General features: G+C 36.5%; 1 protein-coding gene across 1 annotated transcript in view; it reads right to left on the bottom strand.

Annotated features, from left to right (window-relative positions):
• Window positions 1-26,290, bottom strand: part of PKHD1 (PKHD1 ciliary IPT domain containing fibrocystin/polyductin) — a 464,388-nt gene that overhangs the window by 174,071 nt on the left and 264,027 nt on the right.

Genomic DNA, 26,290 nt, shown 5'->3' with positions numbered 1-26,290 from the left:
TACAATATTAGTAAGCTGTATCTAATTCCCTAAGTCCCATTATGTAAGGCAAAGTACATGGTGCATGCTTAATAAATACTTGATGTTATTATTTTTACTGTTGTCCCTTAGCTTGCCAGGCTTATAGAGCTTACTGGAAAATTTAAAATCATTATGTTTTATTTCCCCTTTCATAAAAGCAGTCTTCATATAACTTCAGAAGAAATAATCATAGCTTTTGCCTGAGATTTACTATAGAGTAATATACAAATACAACACTTTCATTTAAAACAGTATTTCATGTATGCCAAAGTGTTGTGTTACTTTTTGAAATTTAGCAGTAATTCAACACTAATTAGTGACATAAAATAAAGATTTTTGCTTAAATTTCTAGTGCCATAATCACCAACACATGTAAAGATTTATAAGGAATTATTTTGTTAATATAATCTCATCTCTCATTCTAGGAAACAGTGCACTTGCCCTTCTAAAGGATATGCCCAAGCAAATTAACTTGTCATGAGTTGTCTTTCCTAGCCCCTCCCTGCTTCCTGCATTATAAGAATGGCCATGCCCTCCTGTGGCAGAGACTATAGAGTTGTAAACCAACCATTTCTCTTGTTTTCCTAAGTTCACAGACTACGGTTTCCACCTCCTTTGCAGGTAGATGAAGTCATGTGACTGAGTTGTAGCCAATAAAATGTGGGAAGAATTAAAGTATGACATCTCTAGGCCTGGTCCATTAATTCTGTATGCCTTTTCCCTCCCCTCTTCTCTCAGTTAGATGTAGAGCAGTGGTTCTCAAAGTATGGTCCTATCCCATCAGGATGCAAAGCAAGCATTAGTTCTGCTAGCAAGATATTCTCTCTCCTCACTGGCTCCACCACTCTCCCTAGGGAAACAACCTCTCCCTTTTACACTTCAGTGACACACTGTACATGCATCTATCAGAGTACCGAGACACATTATTCAAATTATATACATACACTATTGTATGTGAGGAAGTAACTGTCACTGGGCTGGTCCTCAGTGTGATTATGACTTCCTCTCCCACTCTGACTTCCTTAAGTGAAGAGATCATTCTTTTTCTTTTTAAATTCCTAGTGTTTTTTTCAATGCTGAAGATAAAGACACTAAATAAATGTCGTCCAGATCTGTTGAGTTTAATCCCCTACATACCTTAAATTCAAGAGCTCATTGGTGACTGGTACAAAATGAATGATCAAGCTAAACAGATAAAAATAAATATATATCTTACTCTCATCTCTGGCACTTTTCAAAATATTCAAATAAAAGAGTGAAGTACCTAGAGAATGTTCTAGGTTTAGCATACATTTTATGGGTTCATAACTTTAAGAATTATTTGAAGCAAAACTTGTAAAAAACAAGAGGGCTTTGCCTCTAATTTATTTACTTATTTATTTAATTTTCATCTTTCATTTTAAATTCAGGGATACATGAGCAGGATGTGCAGGTTTGTTAACACAGGTAAACTTGTGCCAGGGTGACCTGCTGCACAGATCATGCCATCACTCAGGTATTAAGCCCAGAACCAATTAGCTATTCTTCCTGATCCTCTTCCTCCTCCCACCCCCTGCCCTCTGACAGGCCCCAGTGTGTGCTGTTCCCTGCCTTGTGTCCATGTGTTCTCATCACTTAGCTCCCACTTACAAGCAAGAACATGTGGTATTTGGTTTTCTGTTCCTGTGTTAGGTTACTAAGGATAATGGCCTCCAGCTCCATCCATATCCCTGCAAAGGACATTATCTCATTCCTTTGTATGGCTGCATAGTATTCCATTATATCCATGTACCACATTTTCTGTATCCAGTCTATCATTGATGGGCATTTAAGTTGATTCCATGTCTTTGCTATTGTGAATAGTGCTGCAATGAACATATGTGTGTATGTGTCTTTAAAACAGAATGGTTTCTATTCCTTTGGGTATATACCCAGTAATGGGATGCTGGGTCGAATGGTATTTCTGCCTCTGAGTCTTTGAGGAATCGCCACACTATCTTCCACAATGATTGAACTAATTTACACTCCCACCAACAGTATAAAAGCATTCCTTTTGCTCTACAACCTTACCAGCATCTATTTTTTGATTTTTTAATAATAGCCATTCTGACTGGTATGAGATGATATCTCATTATGGTTTTGATTTGCATTTCTCTAATGATCAATGATGTTAAGCTTTTTTTCATATGTCTGTTGGCTGCATGTATGTCTTCTTTTGAGAGGTATCTGTTCATGTTCTTTGCCCACTTTTTAATGGGGTTGTTTTTTTCTTGTAAATTTAAGATCCTTATAGATGTTGGATATTAGACATTTGTCAGATGCATAGATTGCAAAATTTTTCTCTCATTCTGTAGCTTGATTACCCTGATGATAGTTTCTTTTGCTGTGCAGAAGCTCTTTAGTTTAATTATATCCCATTTGTCAATTTTTGCTTTTGTTGCAATTGCTTTTGGCATCTTATCATGTTATCTTCGCCTGTGCCTATGTCCTGAATGGTATTGCCTAGGTTTTCTTCCAGGGTTTTTATAGTTGTGGGCTTTACATTTAAGTCTTTATTCCATCTTGAGTTGATTTTTGTATATAGTTTAAGAAAGGGGCCTAGTTTCCATTTTTTTGCATATGGCTAGCCAATTCTCCCAGCATCATTTATTAAACAGGAAATTCTTTCCCCACTACTTGTTTTCTGAGGTTTGTCAAAGATGAGATGGTTGTAGGCGTGCAGTCTTGTTTCTGCCTTCTTTTTCTGTTCCATTGGTCTATGTGTCTGTTTTGTACCAGTACCATGCTGTTTTGTTATGCTATTTGGTTACTGTAGCCCTGCAGTGTAGTTTAAAGTTGGGTCATGTGATGCCTCTAGCTTTTCTCTTTTTGCTTAGGATTGCCTTGGCTATTCGGACTTTTGTTTGGTTTTATATGAATTTTGAAATAGTTTTTACTAATTCTGTGAAAAATCTTAATGGTAGTTTAAGGGGACTAGCAATGAATCTATAAATTGCTTTAGACAGTATGGCCATCTTCATGATATTGATTCTTCCTATCTATGAGCATGGAATATTTTTTCATTTATTTGTGTCATCTCTGATTTCTTTGAGCAGTGGTTTGTAGTTCTCCTTGAAGAGGTCCTTCACTTTCCTTGTTAGTTGTATTCACAGATATTTTATTCTTCTTGTGGCAGTTGTGAATGGGAGTTCATTTGTGGTTTGGCTCTTGGCATGTCTATAGTTACTGTATAGAAATGCTAGTGATTTTTGCACATTGATTTTGTATCCTGAGACTTTGCTGAAGTTGCTTATCAGTTTAAGAAGCTTTTGGGCTGAGACAATAGGGTTTTCAAGCTATAGGATCATGTCATCTGCAAACAAAGATATTTTGACTTCCTCTCCTCCTATTTAAATATGCTTTATTTCCATCTCTTGCCTAATTGACCTGGCCAGAACTTCCAATACTACCTTGAATAGGAGTGGTGAGAGAGAGCATCCTTGTCTTGTGACAGTTTTCAAGGGGAGTGCCTCTGGCTTTTGCCTATTCAGTAGAATATTGGCTATAAGTTTTTCACATATGCCTTTTATTATTTTGAGGTATATTTCTTCAATACTTAATTTATTGAGAGTTTTTAATTTGAATGTATGTTGAATTTATCAAAGGGCTTTTCTGCATCTATTGAGATAATCATGTGGTTTTGGTCTTTAGTTCTGTTTGTGTAACGAATCACATTTACTGATTTGCATATATTAAACCAACCTTGCATTCCAGGCACGAAGCCTACTTGATCATGCTGGATAAGCTTTTTGATGTGCTGCTGGATTCAGTTTGCCAGCATTTTGTTGAGAATTTTTGCATTGTTGTTCATCAATAATATTGGCCTGAATTTTTCTTTTTGTCATATCTCTGCCAGGTTTTGGTATCAGGATGATGCTGACCTCATGGAATGAGATAGGAAGGAGTCCTTCCTTTTTAATTCTTTGGAATAGTTTCAGTAGAAATAGTACCAGCTCTTCCTCATAACTCTAGTAGAATTCAACTGTGAATCCACCTGGTCCTGGGATTTCTTTGGTTGATAGGCTATTTATTACTGCCTCATTTTCAGAATTCATTATTAATCTATTCAGGGATTCAATTTCTTCCTGGTTCAGTCTTGGGAGGGTGCATGTGTCCAGGAATTTATCCATTTCTTCTAAATTTTCTGCTTTATGTGCAAGAGGTGTTTATAATATTCCCTGAGGGTTGTTTGTGTTTCTCTGGGGTCAGTGGTAATATCCCCCTTGTTGTTTCTGATTGTGTTTATTTCAATCTTCTCTCTTTTCTTCTTTATTAATCTAGCCAGCAGTCTATTTCATTAGTTTAAAAAAAAAAAAAGAAAGAAAAAAAACAGCTCCTAGATTGTTGATTTTTTGAAGGGTTTTCATGTCTCTATGTCCTTCAGTTCAGCTCAGATCTTGGTTATTTCTTGTCTTCTGCTAGCTTTGACATTTATTTGCTCTAGGTTCTCTAGTTCTTTTAGTTGTAATGTTAGATTGTTAACTTGAGATCTTTCTTGCTTTTAGATGTGGGCATTTAGTGCTATAAATTTCCCTCTTCATGCTGCTTTAGCTATGTCCCAGATATTCTGGTACAGTATATCTTCATTCTCATGAGTTTCAAATAACTCTTTGATTTCCACCTTCATTTCACTATTTACTCAAGGGTCATTCAGGAGAAGGAGAAGGTTGTTCATTTCCATGGTGTTGTGTGGTTTTGAAGAGACCTTTTTTTTTTTTTTTTTTGAGACAGAGTCTCATTATTCTGTTGCCCAGGCTGGAGTGCAGTGGTGTGATATCAGCTCACTGCAACCTCTGCCTCCTGGATTCAAGTGATTCCCTTGCCTCAGCCTCCCGAGTAGCTGGGATTACAGGCATCTTCCACCATACCTGGATAATTTTTGTATTTTTAGTAGAGACAGGGTTTCAGCATGTTGCCCAGGCTGGTCTTGAACTCCTGACCTCAGGCAATCCACCCACCTCAGCCTCCCAAAGTGCTGGGATGACAGTCATGAGCCACCACACCTGGCTTTGAATAGATTTCTTAATCTTACATTCTAATTTGATTGTGCTGTGGTCTGAGAGACTGTTATTATTTCAGTTCTTCTGCATTTGCTGAGAGTGATTTACTTCCAATTATATGATCAATTTTAAAGTAAGTGCTATGTGGTAATGAGAAGAATGTATATTCCTTTGTTTTGGGGTGGAGAGGTCTGTAGATATCTATCAGGTCCACTTTATCCAGAGTTGAGTTCTGGTCCTGAGTATCTTTTTTAATGTTCTAAATTATCTGTCTAAGATTGTCAGTGGGGTGTTAAAGTCTCACGCTATTATTGTGTGGGAGTCTAAGTCTCTTAGAAGGTCTCTAAGAACTTGCTCTATGAATCTGAGTGCTACAGTATTGGGTGCATATATATTTAGGATAGTTAGCTCTTCTTGTTGAATTGAACCCTTTACCATTATGTACTGCCCTTGTCTTTTTTCATTTTTGTTGGTTTAAGTACATTTTGTCAGAAACTAGGATTGCAACCCCTGCTTTTTTTCTGTTTTCCATTTGCTTGGTAAATTTTTCTTCTTTCCTTTATTTTGAACCTATGTGTGTCTTTGTATGTGAGATAGGACTCTTGAAGACAGCACACTGATGGGTCTTGGTTCTTTATCCAGCTTTAAAAGACTCTGTGTTTTTTAATTGGGACATTTAGCCCATTTATATTTAATGCTAGTATTGATATTGTGTGTATTTGATCCTGTCATTATGATGCTAGCTAGTTATTTTGCAGACTTGTTTACGTGATTGCTCCATAATGTCACTGGTCTATGTATTTCAGTTTTTGTAGTGACTGGTAATAGTTTTTCATTTTCATATTTAGTGTTTCCTTCAGTTCTTGTAAGGCAGATCTGGTGGTACTAAATTCCCTCAGCATTTGCTTATCTGAAAAGGATCTGATTTCTCTTTTGATTATGAAGCTTAGTTTGTCCAGATAAGAAATTCTAGGTTGGGGGCCAGGTGCGATGGCTCATGCCTGTAATTCCAGCACTTTGGGAGGCCAAGGCAAGTGGATCACTTGAGGCTAGAAGTTCAAGACCAGCCTGGCCAACATGGCAAAATCCTGTCTCTACTAAAAATACAAAAATTAGCCAGGCATGGTGATGCATACCTGAAATCCCAGCTACTTGGGAGGCTGAGGTACAAGAATTGCTTGAACCTGGAAGATAGAGGTTGCAGTGAACTGAGATCACACCACTGCACTCCAGCCTGGGTGACAGAGCAAGACTCCATCTCAAAAATAAAATAGAAAGAAATAAAAAGAAATTCTGTGTTGGAATGTCTTTTCTTTAAGAATGTTGAATATTTGCCCCCAATCTCTTCTGGCTTACAGTGTTTCCATTAAGAGGTCTGTGGTTTGTCTGATGGGCTTCCCTTTGTAGGTCACCTGGCCTTTCTCTGGCTGCCTTTAATATTTTTGCTTTCATTTTGACCTTGGAGAATTTGATGATTATGTGTCTAGGGAATGATCTTCTCATACAGTATCTTACTGGGGTTCTCTGCATTTCCTGAATTTCAATGTTGGCTTGCCTAGCTAGGTTGGGGAAGTTTTCCTGGATGATATCCTAAAATATATTTTCCAAATTGGTTCCATTCTCCCTGTCTCAAAGCAAGAGTTTTAAACAAATTGATTTTTATCTGTTCCAACCTATAGCACATTCAACCAATATTCAGCTATTAAACCTGATTGTACAAAACGATAAAATTTGTTGAACTAATGCTAACTCTCATCCACAGAGTACTCACACATACACATAAAAGTATGATAGTGGTGCTTTTAGATGTATTTATCAGCTAAAATATGATAAGTACATGAAGTTTAAATTATACCCCTTTTAGAAAAAATGGTTCCTTTTAATTGCCCTACCAACTCCAAATGTACCAACAAATTTCCCACAAATCACACAAAGACTATTATAACCACTTGAGAACAGGAATGCAGCTGATGTTCTCACTTTTATTTTCTCAGGACCTAGAAGAATAATATTTATCTCATAATAGATGATCCAAAATAACACCACACACACACACATGCATAAGTAAACATGTGTGTGCACATGCATAAATTCCAATAGTTATCAGAGGAAAAGTATAGAATGAAGATAAGAAGAGAAACATTAGTCTTATTTCTTTTGGTGCCACACTTTTCACTTTGAAATTCCCTGGATTCACCTCCCCACTTTTTCTTATTTATTCCTTTTCTTTCCTATAATGTGACAAATCTTGATGGGTGTTAGGAATTTAAAGATGAGCGAGTCATGTTTCCCACCATCAGATGAAGACAGGTATATATACGAATAAATAATGTGATATACTTGAAATGATGACATACTTTTTAATTATATGGGGGTTAACTCTGTTTTTATTCCCAGATGCTTCAAACTAGAGTCTACCAATGTGTCTCTTATAAGAAAATTCTGCTAAAATAAAATAAGCACATAGCATACAGAGATTTTCATAAAGGAATTCTCCTTGTATCACAATAATAAAGATTTCAGATAGTTACATGAGCAAAAGAATTCACCCTAATGTAGCCTCCAGAGCAGATCAGCTGCAAGTCTAAATTGATCAGTTCTCAGCTACAATGACACTTGCAGAGGATTTCTCTTTTTTCCAGGAGTCAAAAGCTGGCATCTATGTGCCACATTTTCTAGAAGTAACATCCTTTCCATAAAATTACTCAAGATATTTCAGAGCAATCACTCAGAAATAGTTATGTATACAACTCACATAATAATATACGGGATGGACCACCTCTAATTTAAGTGTGTTCCAGTGCTTTCCACCCCGTCCTGCCTTGGCTACAGATATTCCACCCTATTCTGTCAGTGACCAATCTATCCTACTTGAGAGAATGAGCACTGGCATATGGAGGGAACCATCTGGAATTTCTGTTGCTCAATGGGTGGCTGATGGGGGAGCTGATCTGGAAAGAGGCTCCAAAAAGAATTAATGAGTTCCAGATGTAATTAAAGACTGCTTTTCCCCCCAAAGGGGCTCAGGACTAGCCATGGGGTGGTGCCTCTTGGTTCCGAATTACACCCTTTAACCACTTGTTCATCCATCAAGCACTAAACACCACCATCTTTATCCTTTTGCGTTTTGCCAAGCAGTGTTTTGGCTTTTTGGTCTTTTTTTTTCCTGAAAGTGTTCTATTTTTACAATTAGAACACTAAAGCTTTAAAAATAATATCTGGAAAGTTAACAATAAGGAGAAACCCCTGAATTTTTCCATGCACCAAATGCAACAACAACAAAAAAAAAAGACTCGGAGTTTTATTAGAAATGCATTAAGTAGCCTCAAGACCAGAAAACCTGAGCCAGACTGAAAGACAGATGTCTCTGAAAGAGGGGTGGGGCTTCTTTTGTATCAAGAACAATTTGACTACCACAGTTACAAAGCATTCCATATAAGTTCAACACTAGATTTAAACTCACTTTTTTTCCCAGCAAAGTTAGGGAATCAAGGTCACTATTGTGTAGCATTCCAAGGGTCTGACACTTGTCTAAATCCTGTAGAAATGAGATCAAGGGCAAAGGGCACAGATCCTGGGAATAATGATGGGGTCACATGAACAGGCATAATTTAGGGCAGGCAGACCCACTGCTTGTATGGTATTCACTGTATCAGGCCCCATAACTTAGGTGGTGAAGACAGTTTCCACTACAACCCTGCTATTGTCAGGAAAGCAGCCTATACTGACTTTGGACACAGCTCAGACTTCTGAGGGAGAGCAATGGCATGCCAGGCAGAGCAGGACATACAAGGACTATTTGTGGGCTTGTTATTTTCCTGTACCTTCCATAATTAATGGGTTTTTTTTTTTCTACACTCAGCCTTGGCCCCTATATTTTCTATTAAATATGTGAACCAAAGGAAAAGTAAATTTTAAAGCCATTTGAATCACTACTAAATGATCTAATCTTCCTTTGTAGAAAGAAAATATTTTTAGCTCCAAAGTGACTACTTTAAATATACATTTTACACAATGATTGGTGATATTTTCTTTCTTTTGTGGTCTTGTTTAACTTTGGAGGCATCTAACAATTTATCTAAATAGTCTATCATAATTTATAAAGATGAATCATACATCCAAGGAAAGTATTCCTAAAATAGAATGGAAACTCTTATGCATAAATACTTCATAGAGATGAAAGATGAATATGATTGAAAATTAGTGTCAAGTAGACTAATTTACTGAGATGATGGTATTCAGTTCTCTGGAGTTCATTCTCTTATAGAAAAAGCTGAACAGAGATGTGCTAGAAGATAAGGATGCAGTCTTTCTATAACTAAACTCTTTCCAAAGAGTTGCTAGCTTTATAGTCTGCCTTTTTCATCAAATCCACACAGGTGGTTTCTTTATTCTACTCTGCCTATCATTTTTTTTCAAACTGGTCTTAAAAATAGGCAGAAGAAGCAGTTTCAAAGTGCCCAGAGGCACACGATTCAAGACTAAAAGCCAGTTTCCTAACACCTTGAAGAAAAACCATCTGCTGACCTGATTGTATGTGTGTGTGTGTGTGTGTGTGTGCGCGCGCGCGTGTGTGTGTGTGTGAGAGAGAGAGAGAGAGAGAGAGAGAAGAGGATGGGAGGGGAGGAAAGAAAAATAGCTCTTCTTACTCTCACTTCATGAGAAGAGTCCCATTTAAACTTTGGACAATAAATCCCCATCCCACTCCCCACATTCTTTCTGTGTCTTTTTCAATCACACACAGACATGCATAATTCCCATAGTAGAATAAACATTTTAAATTGTGATATTTTAATTGATCAATAAAATGTTTAACATACAATGTTTATTTCTTCCTCTAGTCTATACCATCTGTTCTTCAAAAATATTTTGAATCTGTTTAATAGGAAGGTTTTTAAGTAAAATTACCAACTGTATCAGATCAGTCCTCTGCATCCCAAATTCTGAAAGGAAAATACCAGAAGGTGCTGCTGTTTTCATAAAAATAGAAAAGATTCTGTGCCTTCTCTCATCCCAGGCTTTATTATTATTGTTTTAAATCCAGAGACAGTGCTGTTGTTCTCTTCATTAGACTTCAAAGAAATCAGAGTGGTTGACATGGCATTGCTATTTAAACCAAGGTCCATAGTTGTCACCTTGCTCAGATGGCTCAAGGCAAAAACAACAACAACGACAATCAAACAAACAAAAAACCTAGACCTTGCAATCCCCAGAAGACCTAAAAAGGAACAATATGCATTTTGATAAACTTTAGTTCTGATGTTAAACTACAGTTTGGCTTTATTCACGTAACTCTATTACCTCCATACATTGTTAATGAATTCCAACTAACACGAGGTTTGGGGATAAAATCCCTCTCCAATCCTGTAGCGAATAATGCTTAATATGTGAAGAGGCATAAACTGGCAACTCTCAGGTGATCCAATTATTAAATTTTTACATGTTACAGTTGGTTTGAAAGCCAAACTAAGCACTTATTTTCCTATGTGGGTTTTTGTTTTGACTTGTTTCCTTAAGAAGAATAATATGATCAATTTTTAGTAAATAAATATATTTTTTACTTTTACCCTGAATAGAAAAATATGAATATCTATGAAATAAGTGATTCATTCCTGAATGGTGCTGTTTAGGCAAAGGTCCAGATATCAAATACGTTTATTTCTCCCCATCAGGTCTTTTTTGAAAAATAAATCTTCTCTTTTTGTCTCTGCTTGACACTAGACAGGTCAATATATCCACAAAACTATGAGATTCTTTAATTTTTCTCAGTGTTATTGGCTTCTTTTCTTAAGTTCTCAATTGTTTCTTCGGCAGGAAAAGAAACCCAAAAGATTATTAAAATCTTAAAAATAAGATGCTTGTATCCTTTTTGTTTTTTAAACATACATATATCAATTATAATTGATGTTTAAGAGTTTAAAATATAGTATCTGACTAACAAATATTTAGTAAATAATCTATACTTTCTATTTTAATATCTTGTACCAAAATTTATATTTTCTGAACAAACCAATCTATGTGTTGTGCTCCTTAATTAATAAAGTGCTTATAGTTTATAAAGCACAAAATAACTTCTGTAGAAGTTGTTATTGTTTTCAACATTTTTATATTTTCCATATTTTTTGGAAAGTCCCAAAAAATTAAGTCCCTTAAAAGTCTTCTTGTAAATTCCAGTGAATTACATGTGTTCAAAGCAAGGAGTTCTTGCTTGGGGTTTCCAAAATATGTTATTTTCCACTTGAATTCAAATATTGTCCCAGAAATCATGAAGATTCCTAGAATGTTTATTGATAATTCTAAGTATTCTAACAATAATGTCTGGATTCTACAGCCTCTATCAAAAGTCCCAATACTCTAAAATATCTTTGTATGGTAAACATACTGAAATCCTTGTCCTTAGAGTTAATTCCTCTTTTTAATCCAAGGTGACTAGAAGACCCCAGGAGAAAAATAATATATAAAGAAAAGCTATTCTCACTGACCTATACATTTGTTCATCCATCCATTCATTCGCTTAGCAAATACTACCAAGTGCTTTGTCAGACACTGTGATATATGCCAAAGAAACAAACATAAATAAAACAAGTCTCCCACTTCACATAGAGAAGAAATTTTTTTTTTTTTTTTTTTTTCTGAGACAGAGTTTCACTCTTGTCACCCAGGCTGGAGTGCAATGGTGCGATCTTGGCTCACTGTAATCTCCGCCACCTGGGTTCAAGCAATTCTCCTGCCTCAGCTTCCCTAGTAGCTGGGATTACAGGTGCCCACCATCACGCCTGGCTAAATTTTTGTATTATTAGTAGAGATGGGGTTTCACCATGTTGGCCAGACTGGTCTCAAACTCCTGACCTCAGGTGATCTGCCAGCCTCAGCCTCCCAAAGTGCTGGGATTACAGGTGTGAGCTATGGGGTAATGAAATTGATGGGATGAGTTTTGGAAGAAGAAAGAAGTAAGATCTGAAGTCCTTTTAGTATTTGCTTCTGATACCCACCAAAATGATCATGGCAAAGCCCAGGCAACATTTCAAACTAAAAAAGACTATGTCTGTTTCTTCTTTCTTTCTAGCGCCCATCCATCTCTGATAAACTACGGTCCTCATTTGCTCCTAACTACCAAATGGCCAGAATCCCACTGATGCACACCCACCAACAGCCCACACATATGAAAGGTCTCAGTAGTTCTACAGTTCCAGTAATTTCTCAGTTGTGTCCCAAGTCCCTCCAGGCTTAACTCACTTATACATGACTAACTAGAGAAATAATACTTCATGGGGGTAACAGGAGAAATTAAGCAAAATTCCACATAAAAAAGTATTACAGTGCCTGGCACATAAAAGGCACTCAATTATCAGCTATCGCTTCCATATGCCCAACATGTAGCTTGGAGTACTTGCTCTATACCTGTCACTTCACTATTGTGTGAACCAAAGAAACACAGTTCCTGGCCTCATGAAATCACAAATTTTGTGGAGGAAATAAGACATTGATACACAATTGCAAAATTTACTGCATAGGCACAAACTCTGCAAATTGGCAAGAAGAAAAACACATAATACTATGAGAGTAACAGCGAGGGATCAAGGATGAAACAGCTGAGACCTAAAAAGCGAGGAGCAGTTAACTAGGTGTAGAGTTGCTCCAGAGAAAGGAGGCAGGAGAGATGAAAAGTCAGAAGTGGGAAAGAGCTCCATACATACAAAAGACTGAAAGGTGAGAAACGCAAATCAAAAATCACAATGAGATACCATCTCACACCAGTCAGAATGGCTATTATTAAAAAGTTAGAAAATAATAGATGCTGGTGAGGCTGTGAAGAAAAGGGACTGCTTATACACTGTTGGTGGGAATCCAAATTCGTTCAGCCACTGTGGAAAAAAAGTTTGGTGATTTCTCAAAGAACTTGAAATAGAACTACCATTAAAACCAGCAGTCACATTACTGAGTATATATCCAAAGGAGAATAAATCATTCTACCAAAAAGACACGTGCACTTGTAGGTTTATCACAGCACTGTTCTCAGTAGCAAAGACCTGGAATCAACCTACCTGCCCATCAATGGTGGATTGGATAAAGAAATTGTGGTACATATATACACCATGGAACACTATGCAGCCATAAAAAAGAATAAAATCATGTTCTTTGCAGCAACATGGGTGCTGCTGGAGGCCATTATCTTAAACGAATTAACACAGGAACAGAAAATCAAATACTACATGTTCTCACTTATAAGCGGAAGCAAGCATTGGGTACACATGGACATAGAGATGAAAACAACAGACACTGGAGACTGCTAGACAGGGAAAGAAGAGACGAAAGGCTGAAAAGCTACCTATTGGGTGCTATGCTCACTATCTGGGTGAAAGAAAGGATTCATTCATATCCCAAACTTCAGCATCATGTAATACTTACATGTAACCAACCTGCACATGTACCATCTCAATCTAAATGAAAAGTTGAAATTATATTTTTTTAAAAAGACTGAAAAGCAACAAGAATGCCCACACTGCTGCATCTGGAGGACAGAGGTAAGAAGCAGGGCTGGAAAAGTGGGCAAGAGAGCGGATCAGGAAGGACTTTGGAGGCTATGTAAAAACCATAAGATTTTCATCTTGAGAATGAAAGTAAGCCACTAAGGGGAAATTAAAGAGGGAAATTACACAGCCAACTCATATTTTTAAGAGTTCTCTGTATAAGGTGTAAGGAAGGGATCCAGTTTCAGCTTTCTACATATGGCTATCCAGTTTTCCCAGCATCATTTATTAAATAGGGAATGCTCTCCCAGTTTCTTGTTTTTGTCAGGTTTGTCTAAGATAAGATGGTTGTAGATGTGTGGTAATTCAAGATGGATTAAAGACTTAAATGTTAGACCTAAAACCATAAAAACCCTAGAAGAAAACCTATGCAATACCATTCAGGACATAGGCATGGGCAAGCACTTTACGTCCAAAACACCAAAAGCAATAGCAACAAAAGACAAAACTGACAAATGGGATCTAATTAAACTACAGAGCTTCTGCATAGCAAAAGAAACATCAGAGTGAACAGGCAACCTACAGAATGGGAGAAAATTTTTACAATCTACTCATCTGACAAAGGGCTAATATCCAGAATCTACAAAGAACTCAAACAAACTTACAAGAAAAAAACAACCCCATCAAAAAGTGGGTGAAGGATATGAATAGACACTTCTCAAAAGAAGACATTTATGCAGCCAAAAGACAGATGAAAAAAAGCTCATCATCACTGGTCATCAGAGAAATGCAAATCAAAATCACAATGAGATACCATCTCACACCAGTTAGAAAGGCAGTCATTAAAAAGTCAAGAAACAACAGGTGCTGGAGAGGATGTGGAGAAATAGGAACACTTTTACACTGTTGGTGGGACTATAAACTAGTTCAACCATTGTGGAAGACAGTGTGGCGATTCCTCAAGAATCTAGAACTAGAAATACCATTTGACCCAGCCATCCCATTACTGGGTATATACCCAAAGGATTGTAAATCATGCTGCTATAAAGACACATGCACAGGTGTGTTTATTGCGGCACTATTCACAATAGCAAAGACTTGGAATCAACCCAGATGTCCATCAATGATAGACTGGATTAAGAAAATGTGGCACATATACACCATGGAATACTATGCAGCCATAAAAAAGGATGAGTTCATGTCCTTTGTAGGGACATGGATGAAGCTGGAAACCATCATTCTCAGCAAACTATCACAAGGACAAAAACCCAGACACTGCATGTTCTCACTCATAGGTGGGAATTGAACAATGAGAACACTTGGACACCGGAAGGGGAACATCACACACTGGAGCCTGTCGTGGGGTGGGGGGAGGTGGGAGGGATAGCATTAGGAGAAATACGTAATATAAATGACGAGTTAATGGGTGCAGCACACCAACATGGCACATGTATACATACGTAACAAACCTGCACATTGTGCACATGTACCCTAGAACTGGAAGTATAAATAAATAAATAGACAAAATAAAATAAAACTAGAAAAATAAAACAACCAAAAGTAGAACTGCCATTTAATCTAGCAATCCCACCACTGGTTATCTACCCAGTGGAAAAGAAGTCATTATACACAAAAGATACTTGCACACGCATGTTTATAGCATCACAGTTTGCAATTGCAAAATTGTGGAACCAATCCAAATGCCCATCAATCAACGAGTGGGTAAAGAAACTGTGGCGCATATATATATATATATATATATATATATATATATATATATATGCTAAGTGAAGTAACTTAGCTAAGTTTTTTATATATATATATGCATATATATATATATGCTAAGTGAAGTGAAGTAACTATATATATATTCTAAGTGAAGTAACTCAGGAATGGAAAACCAAACACTGTATGTTCTCACTGACATGTGGGAGCTAAGCTATGAGGACACAATGGCATAAGAATAATACAATGGACTTTGGGGACTTCGGGGGAAGGGTGTGAAGGTTGAGGGATAAAAGACTACAAATATGGTGCAGTGTATATTGCTCGGGTGATGGGTGCACCAAAATCTCACAAATCACTACTAAATAACTTACTCCACTAAATAACTTACTCATGTAACCAAACACTGAATCTAAATGAAAAGTTGAAATTATATATTTTTAAAAAGACTGAAAAGCAACAGGAATGCCCACACTGCTGAATCTGGAAGACAGAGGTAAGAAGCAGGGCTGGAAAGGTGGGCAAGAGAGCGGATCAGGAAGGACTTTGGAGGCTATGTAAAAACCATGAGATTTTCATCTTGAGAATGAAAGTAAGCCACTAAGGGGAAATTAAAGAGGGAAATTACACAGCCAACTCATATTTTTAAGAGTTCTCTGTATAAGGTGTAAGGAAGGGATCCAGTTTCAGCTTTCTACATATGGCTACCCAATAACCTATAGAAAATAAAAAATAATTTTTTTAAAAAAAAAGAGTGCTCTGGCTGCAGTGGGGGAGAATGGAGTAGATGAGGGTAAGCACAGCAGGAGAATAATAATTAAAAGATATTGTAGTGGTTCACCCAAGAGGCCATGATGCATATATTAGGGTGGTGAGAGAGGAGATTAAAAAACACATATTTGAGTTATACTCAAGAAGCAGAATAGCCAGGATTGGATAAAGTGTCAAGAACAACCCTGAGCAATTGGGAGTGGAAGATGGTGCCATGTACTGGAATGGGAAAGCTGGAAGAAGAGCAAGCTGGCCACTGGCAATAGCAGGCTTGGCAGGGAGAGAGCAGGAATAGAGGATTCTCTCTGAGTTATTTTGGTTTAAGATACCTGTACATCATCACAGTGCAGATTTCAAGTGGGTAATTAGACATATAGGTCTAATCCTTGGGAAAAGAAAAAACATTTTTATGAGTCCAAGTACTATCAATAGCTTCAACTAGAAAATGTATGTTCTCCAAAAATCACCAAGACAGAATGAGAAGAATCAAGAATTTATTTTAATTCAAGGGAATTTTTTAAATCATATGGAGCATTCAAAAAATGTGTTCACTGATAGGAGATGTCATATAGAGAGGGAAAAACTGCAGACAAGAAAGAGAAAGGAAGGAGATAAGTATGGACTGAGGTATCTGAAAAGGAATAACAGCATTAAGATGCAGAGAACATCAGGTGGGATTATCTTTGGGAGAAGGTAAAACACTTTGTTACAACAGGAGGAAAGAAAGAGAAGATAAGGGGTGCTGCAATTTATGTACACTTGTCTCCTTTAAAGAAGAGCCTGAGGATACCTAAAACACCCTGCAGAAGACTATGAACTTGGGTCACACTCTCAGTTCACCTCTAAACCATATCATGGTAGCATTGGACTCCACCTGCTAATAACCAATAGAGATCAGGAATGATCTCTACTATAAAACTCTGTGTGTAAAAATATATCTATCTGGTTGGGCATGGTGGCTTATGCCTGTAATTCCAGCACTTTGGGAGGCTGAGGCGGGTTGATCACCTGAGGTCAGGAGTTCGAGACCAGTTTGGCCAACATGGTGAAACCCCATCTCTACTTCTCTACTAAAAGAATACAAAATATTAGCTGGGCATGGTGGCAGATGCCTGTAATCCCAGCTACTTGGGAGGCAGGAGAATTGCTTGAACCTGGGAGGCAGAGGTTGCAGTGAGCCAAGATCACGCCATTGCACTCCAGCCTGGGCAACACAGATGGAGATAGATAGATAGATAGATAGATAGATAGATAGATAGATAGATAGATAGATGCCACAGTTTCTTTATCCACTCGTTGATTGATGGGCATTTGGATTGGTTCCACGATTTTGCAATTGCAAACTGTGATGCTATAAACATGCGTGTGCAAGTATCTTTTGTGTATAATGACTTCTTTTCCACTGGGTAGATAACCAGTGGTGGGATTGCTAGATCAAATGGCAGTTCTACTTTTGGTTGTTTTATTTTTCTAGTTTTATTTTATTTTGTCTATTTATTTATTTATACTTCCAGTTCTAGGGTACATGTGCACAATGTGCAGGTCTGTTACATATGCATACATGTGCCATGTTGGTGTGCTGCACCCATTAACTCGTCATTTATATTACGTGTGTGTATAGATAGATTAGATAGATAGATAGATAGATAGATAGATAGATAGATAGATAGATCCATCTATATGAGCATTTGGCTTAATGTCTACTTTAAAAACTTTATTACCTTAACACTATCTGAATAGGATTCTTTTTAAAGTAACTAATGAGAACTAATACATAAGAATGAGTGACTGCTGTATAAATAAATAAAATAGTTAATGAAATTAATGCACATGCATCTAGACATCCATATATCAAGCCAAGCATGTATTTTACATATGGGGTCTTTGTAGTCATCCATTCATTCTCAAATAGAGACTAGTTCTATACTACAACATGGATGAAACTTGAGAACATTATGCAGGGTGAGAAACTTCACTATATGATTCATTTTATATGAAATGTCTAGAGTAGGAAAATCTGTAGAGATGGAAAGTAGATTAATGGTTGCCTGTGACTGGGGAAGATTTTGGACTAGGGAGTTATAGCCTAACGGGTATGGGATTTCTTTGGGGGCTAATCAAATGTTCCAAAATTAACTGCAGTAATTGCATGTCTCTGTAAAAATCACGAATTGTACACTTTAAATGGATGAATTTTATGGTATGTGAATTATATCTCAATAAATAGCTTAAAAATTAAAGTGCATTTTGTACTAATATGGAATAATCATATCTTTCTGTACTAATATGGAATAATTATATGGAATAATTATAGCTTTTAAAGCAAGGCACACATAGTGTACAGTTTGTAATATTTATACAAAGGGAGTGAATAAAAATAAATATAATTTTTTTTAATTTTTGCATATGCAGCATGGAATATCTTTGAAGAGATACCAAAGGAAGGAACCAGTAACACTGTCATCTTCAGGAAATGAAACCGGCTGGCTGGAAGACATGGGTGAAGGGAAAATTTTCAATGAGAAATCTTTTTCTCTTTGAATTTTGAACAAAGTAAATACACTACTTTAAAATCTTTTAAAAAACTGAATTAAAATTAAAAGTAGAGACTAGCCATAATTTTATTTGAAATACAAATTAAAAAAGAATCTCTCACACACACATACACATTTGCATGTGTGTGTGTCTTTCAGTCCTTGTCAGACATGTAATTTTTTTCTGCTGACAGCAATATAAGAAATATGAGAAAGAGAATAAGCTGTGCAGACTTCTTATTTGACCTGGCTTCGACTTCCTGTTTCTAATGTCTCTTAATTTACATTTTGATATGTAATGTTCCCTTCTCATTTTATCTTCATATTTGCAATTTTTACTTTTGTATATTTGTGGAATGCTTCACACTGTTGAATGTCTGTGGATCTAGGCAAAATTTGACTCTGCCACTGGAATTGGAGTTCAGTGTGATGTTTCAATTTATTCTGACTTCAGTTTTTGCTTGCTAAGTTAAATTAGGACAAGATCAAACTTCATTATCTTGCATAGATTACTCTCTAGAAAGTTCTCCCTGTTGCCACTGGTCCATAATTACTACAGACAACTTCCTGAAATGTGGAATTATGGGAAGGCAAACAAAGTATTATAAACACAAGGAAAATCAGAAAACTATGAAAGAGATATACTGAATAATCAATAATCAATTCAATATCCCAAGAGCTAATACTCAAAGATACAAAATAAAGCAAATGGAAAATTTAGCTTAAGCATATTCCCAAACACACTTTAGAAATACAGAATATTTTAGAAGCATACAAAAATAGTTTCTTGTATTTCCTTTTGATTCCTTTATATTTAATATAAGACTCTAGTTCATCTGGCATGGCATGACTTGAGAACACAACAGAATTTTTTTTAGCATAAGGGTAGACAACTATTCCAACATAATTTACTGAAATGTAGTCTTTTCCCACTGTTCTGAAACACCATCTTAATTACTAAGTACATTCTGTTATATCCATGGGTCTGTTTCTGGACTCTATTTTGTCTCATTCAATTTCCTCTCCTACCTCTTCCTATGACAATATCATACCTGCTTTATCTAGACCAACCCTCCCCAAAATAATCTGTTTTTAAAATCCTTGACAGTTGTATATTTGCTTTTCCTAAAAATATTAGAATCAGCTTCTCACTTTCTAATTTTTTAAATTCTAAATGCAATTTTAACTAAGCTTACTTGAATTTACAAATCCATGTGGGGGAGAATCTTTGCATCATTGTGTCTTCCTGTATTTGTATGGCATTCCACCTATTTAGCAAGGTTTTCAGGGGGTTTTTCTTCATATGACATATGAACTTTTTGTTTATATCTAGGTATTTTATCTTTTTCTATCAAAAGTGGAATCTTTTGTCTGTTACATTTTCTAATTGGTGACTGCTATTATATAGGAATGCTATTGTTCATTGCATGCTAGTGTTATTGCCAGCCATTTTACTTAAATATCTTGTATTTTTCTAGAAAAAAAAAAAAAAAAAAAAAAACAATGTAGGCTTACCAGTAATTGTTTTCCTGCTTCTTTCAAGTGGCTGTGCTTTCTATCCTAATTTTTTCATGTACTATTGCATTGTCTGGTATCTCCAGTAATAGAAATAAGAGTAGGCATTCATGTTTTGTTCCTGACACTAACAGGAATGAAATTAACCTTTCACGGTTAATTATAATATTTCCTATGGACTTCTTGTAAACACCTTATATCCAGTTAGGAGAAATTCCCCTATTTCTATAATAATAAATTATTGTTGAGTTTTAACAGATAGAAATTTATCAAATGCTTTTTAAAAAATTAATTTGGGGTCTTGGAAAATACCCCACAAAATCTGCTTGATATTACCATGTAAACACTTTTTCTTCTAATGGGAAGCAGAGGAGTTTAACATACTGTAATTATTAACTTTTGCCCTTTACCAAGGGATGCAAATACTCTATGCCACATTCAAGAGGAAGACAGCATATTTTTTACACCAAAAGAAAGCAACAATAAAAAACATGAAATGCCTTCAAAAATCTTGTTTTAAATGTCTGCTTAGATTTCAAATTTCTTTACTTCAGATGCTTCTATAAGAGAGAAATTTTACCCTCAGTATCCCAAGTTTTCCAAGACTTGTGATTAGGAACCATGATAAGCCAATTAATTTCTGTTTCGGTTCATCTTCTCCTTCTTCAACCCACTAATACCATCCTTCTCACTGCCCCACTGCCCTAGGAATAGTTTTCTCTGCTCACTTACCCTCAGCCCCCTAAAATATGCAACACTTTCCCATGGCCCTGATGTGCCCTGGAACCTTGGACAGTCTGAATATTTAAGAAGCCCTTACTCAGATAAAGCGACAGAGTAGTATAGGCAGAGGTTGGCACTGCACATGGCAAGGGGAAGAAAAAGAATAAAACTTATTTAGTTATTCTTGGCTCTTTATATACTGAATGTTGTGCCTCATTATTATAAAAAGAAAGTACAATCTTGGGGGAAGAGAGAGAGACTTCTAATTTTGTCTTACTGAATTATGTTAGATTTTTTTCCTGAGGTTCTAGAACTATCCTTGCATTCCTGGGATTAGACCCTATTTAACTATAATTTGTGATTCTTTGGAAGCATAGGTACATTTGATTTGGTAAGACTTCTCAATGTCAATGAGATTAGCCTTTAATTTTCTTCTTTGTGCCACCTTTATCTAATTTTATAATCAATCCTATAGCCTTAAGAATGAATTAGGAAGATTTTTATTTTTCTCCAGTTTCTGAAAGAGTTTATAATATGGTAATTATGTGTTCCTATAAGGTATGTTTTACATTTTTAAAGAAGTAACCTGGGTGATCACAGCTGTAGGTAGGCTATGAATTCACTTTAAGATCAACTGACCTGAAAAACTTCTCCCACTTGTACAATGAGGCATAAATATTTTTGTTGTTGTATTGTTTACAAAAGTGAAAAAACTGGGGGGAAATTTGTGTTCATCAGTAAGATGGTAATTCAATAAATTATATCACATTCCTACTCTGGGTAACTACACAGTCATTTAAAAGGATGCAGTAGATTTGTCATTACTGATATGATAGTATTTTGAATACATACTTAACTTTTTTGGAAGTCACATATGAATACTTAAAACATATGTTTTTCATTGCTGAATTAAGGAACATTTTAGCATGGCATATAAGAGATCTAGAGTCAAACTATTGGGTTGAAAATTTCCCTCTATCAATCAGTTTTATGATCTCTGTTTCTCAGCTTCCCACCTACCTGATAAAGAGAGACAGTAATAGTGCCTCACAGGGTGATGTGAGAATTCCAAAGTGAATTCATCCAAAATGCTAAGGATAGAAACTGATATGTAGTAAAATACTTATTAATTAATAATTTTAAAGTTATACATTATATAAATAAATACACATATTTTTTAAAAAATGCAATCCCAACTGAGAACAACCGTTATCCAGGGGAGGGCAAAAAGAAAGGGCTAAATGGTTCTTGATATTTTGCTTTGTATATTTTTATATTATTTTGAACAGAAAAAAATTATGTATTATGTTCAAAATTTTTTAAAGAACAAAATTATAGAAGTCTAATACTAATTATAAAGATGCCAGATAGTCATATAGAATTAGATGTCTAAGACAAGCAAGGTAATCATTGAACCTTCATTCAGGTACAAAGCAACATGGAGGCCAGCATGGAGAGAGCAGCAGGAATGAGACACACCTGGATTTACATCCTGCTCATTCACTTTCTAGCTGTGGGACCCAGGGAATATTATTTATCCTCTAAGCTAGTGTTTTTCACAAACCTAGCTAGTAGGTCCACAGACACCCTACTTCAGTTTCAGTACTATTTACAGAGTTGGTTCAAAATATAGATCACTAGTAATTTAAAAACATTTCCATTGATTTTTATGCATGCTAAAGTTTAAGAAACAAAATAAAGTTAAGAAACCAAAATAAAATACAATAAAAATTCTAAGTCTCCCAACCAACTGAATGGATCCTCCTCTCGGCCAAGGAGATTCCAAAGAAACCTGAAAAACTATCTCAGGCCACGACTGGAAGAAGTGGTCATCAGACATACCTCATTATACATTCCTCCCTTTGGAATTTAGGTACAACCGACCAGCATTAACATTAAAACAGATATATTAACACTGACAGACTATTTTGGAGCAATAAGTTACTAAATTCCAAACTCACTCTAGTATAGCATCACATGACAGTTAGCAGGTCCTAAAAGTATCAAAGTATTTTACCCCAAAATATATTTGTCTGTCATATTTTGAAATGGCAATGCAAAGCTGTCTCTTATGGGGGAAATTTACATTCTTTAGAGACTCACATTCCATTTCCAGGTCCTTTTTAGATCCTGAAGAGATTAGCTGAGAGTCTAGCACCTTATAAATCTTGGAATAGGAAATATTTGACATCTATTACCTCTAAGGGTAGTCACTTAAAGACTTCATCTTCATAATAAGAACCTTGGTATCCACAACCCCTTATCTTAACCCCGACACTTCTTTCTATTGATTCCAGGTTTTTAGATAATAATTTAACTCTTTCAACCAATTGCCAATCAGAAAATCTTTGAATCCACCTATGACCTGTAAGCCTGCTTCCCACTTCAAGTTGTCCCACCTTTCCAGACCAAACCAATGTATACCTGACATGTATTCATTGATGTCTTATGTCTCCCTAAAACATAAAAAAACAAGCTGTAACCCCACCACCTTGGGCACAAGTTCTCAGGATCTCCTGAGGCTGTGTCACAGGACATGGTCCTCATATTCAGCTCAAAGTAAATCTCTTCAAATATTTTGCAGTTTGGCTTTTTTATCAACAGAACTACTCTCAATCTTGATTCCATAGTGTGTCAAAGATGGTTTGTCATACCATATTTACAATATTGGTAATGTGGTATTACCAATGTCATACCATATTTACAAAGCTTTAGTGAGATAAAATAAATATTTAATACCATGCTTGGAACATTAAAAAAACTGAACTCATATTATTATAATAACGGGAACATTGTTGCTAGTACTACTACTGTTATCACCATACTCTATAATAACTGTTCCTATTTTAAATGAAGGATCTGATATTTTTTCAACATGCCATAGTCTTCTATGGCCTTATATTTATATAACTTATTACTTTTTCTGACAAAAAACAATAAATGTGAATATCTCTACTATTTCTTACATTATTTTTTACTGGCAATATTTTATGGCCTTCTGATTTTAACTTCTGACCACTAGTATTCAAGTAACCTCAGATCTTGAAAAAATAAGTGCAGTGCTTGGAACTGAAATTCTGGTATGGTCCTTATTAATGCAATGTGAGTTGGGCTTGACCGTGATGGGAGATTATAGAAATAGGATAGGAAAAGAAAAGATACTGGAATAGTAGAGCTTATAAAAATTGTGGTTAAAGTTTTCCTCTCTGGGTGAGGCTTGTACTAAGCATGGGGTGGCAAAAACTATGCTATTAATAAAATACTATATTTTCTAAGAACAAGCCTTTCCCTTCTCTTTGTTACCTGAAAAACCTAGGCATAAAGCTACATGAGTCTTTGGTCCTGATTCTCCATTTCCTTTGGGGAGAAAAAAAAAAAAGTCCACATTTCTCACACAGCTTTGGGGAAAAGACTCATAACCATACTTAATGTATAAAAGCTGTGATTTCCATGCAAACTGCCGCTTTCCCAGAAAAATGTAAAAGCCCCCTTTAGCAGTTTAAAATCCTTTAACCATTTCCTTCCTGTTCCACTTGAACTAGGGGCCAGCTTGCTCTGCCTAAAGCCTTCCCTCAGTGGCTTTCAGATTAATAAGTTAATTTAAGAAGTATTAGAAACATTCTTAATTCATTCAGACTTGCAAGATATCATTAAATGCCAGGTATGTACAGTAGGAGCCAAGAAGAGTTACTCTACAATTCTCTCAGTCACGAATAATTTCCTCACCGTACTGGGATTTAGGCCTTGCACTGCAAACAGCAAAACTTGGGCTTCCTCACAGTAGCCAATGTCATAGCTCTAAGCCTGCATCAATGTTTACTCATTTACACTCTTTCTTGTATAGTTTCACCAAAAAAGAAAACAAACAAAAACAGGTGCATCCACACTATACAAATGAGAAAAAGGTAACCTCTGAAACCATTTCACAGCAAACAGAAGATCCACAAGCTGCTCACTAGCTAAAACCACAGGAGGTGTGTCAGGCACCTTGATGCTGAGCCACGGGAGGCCTGCAGGCTGGGAAGGCAGTAAATCCCCAGAGAGCTCTAAACTCCTGATTGGCAAGCCACACCAGGCCCATCAGCTCCTCAGGTGCTGAGCCACAGGAGGCCCGTCAACTGCTCAGGTGGAAGGTGCGGGAGGAGGGAGGAGGCAAACTGTGTGGAGGAGCTTGAATGAAAGGCCACCGGCTCACCAGGGGAGATGGGAAATGAGAGGTGCCTACTGGGAATACTAGAGTTCAGAGAACTTCATCAAGAAAAGGAATGAACCCACCCCCTCCTTGCATAGTATATCTTCTTACCTGCAGGGAAACGCATCTCACAGAGAGTACATTTCTGGCCCAGGGATTCTAAATAAATAAATGCTAATGTGGAATGATTCCCAGATTGAGTTTTGCAGCAGACCACCAGGTCTTCCAGAGAAAATCAGCACCTCCTTGTCAGTTGCTAAGGTTCTTAGGGAATGGTCACCCTCCATCCATCCTTTGTTTGCCAAGATTCTCAGTATGATAGTGACACAGTGACATCTCCCCCTTTAGTTTCCCAAAAGTCCTGGAAATACTTTAGTAGGGACTTTAGTAGGGACTAGTCAGTGACTGCATCTCACTCTTTCATTTATTTACTCTAGCGTTTGTTGTGGCTATAAGTCAAATCCTCTGCTTTGCATTAGAGATATAAAAAAGTCAAATAAGACATAACCTCTGTTCTCAAGGTGACATAAAAGTAAGTAATATTTACAGAATAAGGGTATATGACAGAAATATATCCAAGGTGTTGTAGGAACCCGGCAGAAGGAGAATTAAATCAAATGAGGATTCGGGGACAGTTTCTAGAAGAGGTGACACCAAGTTGAGTATTAAAGGACAAAAATAAGCTGAAAGAGAGGTTTAGGGTGGGGAGGGAGAGAAAGGAAAAGAAAGGAGAAGTGAACAAAGTTACAGGTAGTAAGAAGAGCAAGTAAAAATAACTGGAAAAGACATAGTCGATTCCATTCAAGAACAGTGATTAGATAAGTGTAACTGGGCAACAATGCACACAAGAGAACAGCAGACAATGAGGCCAGATCACAAAGGACTCTGCAGTCCAAACAAATACGTTTGAAATTGACTCTGAAAGCTTCAGGAAGCCCCCAAGTATCATGCAACATCAATATCCAAGACCAAGGCCTCAGAAAAATTAAAGCCTGCTGATTTTGAAAATTGGGTTTCTCAGGTTTCTGTAAAGGATAACCTATTTCCAACAAAATAAGAAAAAAAAATTATTTCAAATTCACAGTCTAGCCTTAGCTCTGGTTCCTGAAGTAAAATTTCTCACTTTATATTTTGTCACTTGGTTTTTAAATCTTTTGTAAAACCATATACAGGCCAGGTGCGGTGGCTCACGCCTGTAATCCCAACACAGGCCGAGGTGGGTGGATCACAAGGTCAGGAGTTCCAGACCTGTCTGGCCAACATAGTGAAACCCTGTCTCTACTAAAAATACACAAAAAATTAGCCAGGTGTGATGGTGTA

Source organism: Macaca fascicularis, chromosome 4, assembly GCF_037993035.2.
Source record: "Macaca fascicularis isolate 582-1 chromosome 4, T2T-MFA8v1.1".
Lineage (NCBI taxonomy): Eukaryota > Metazoa > Chordata > Mammalia > Primates > Cercopithecidae > Macaca > Macaca fascicularis.
The sequence above is the reverse complement of the archived record's forward strand: the minus strand, read 5'-3'. Positions and strand labels throughout refer to the sequence as shown.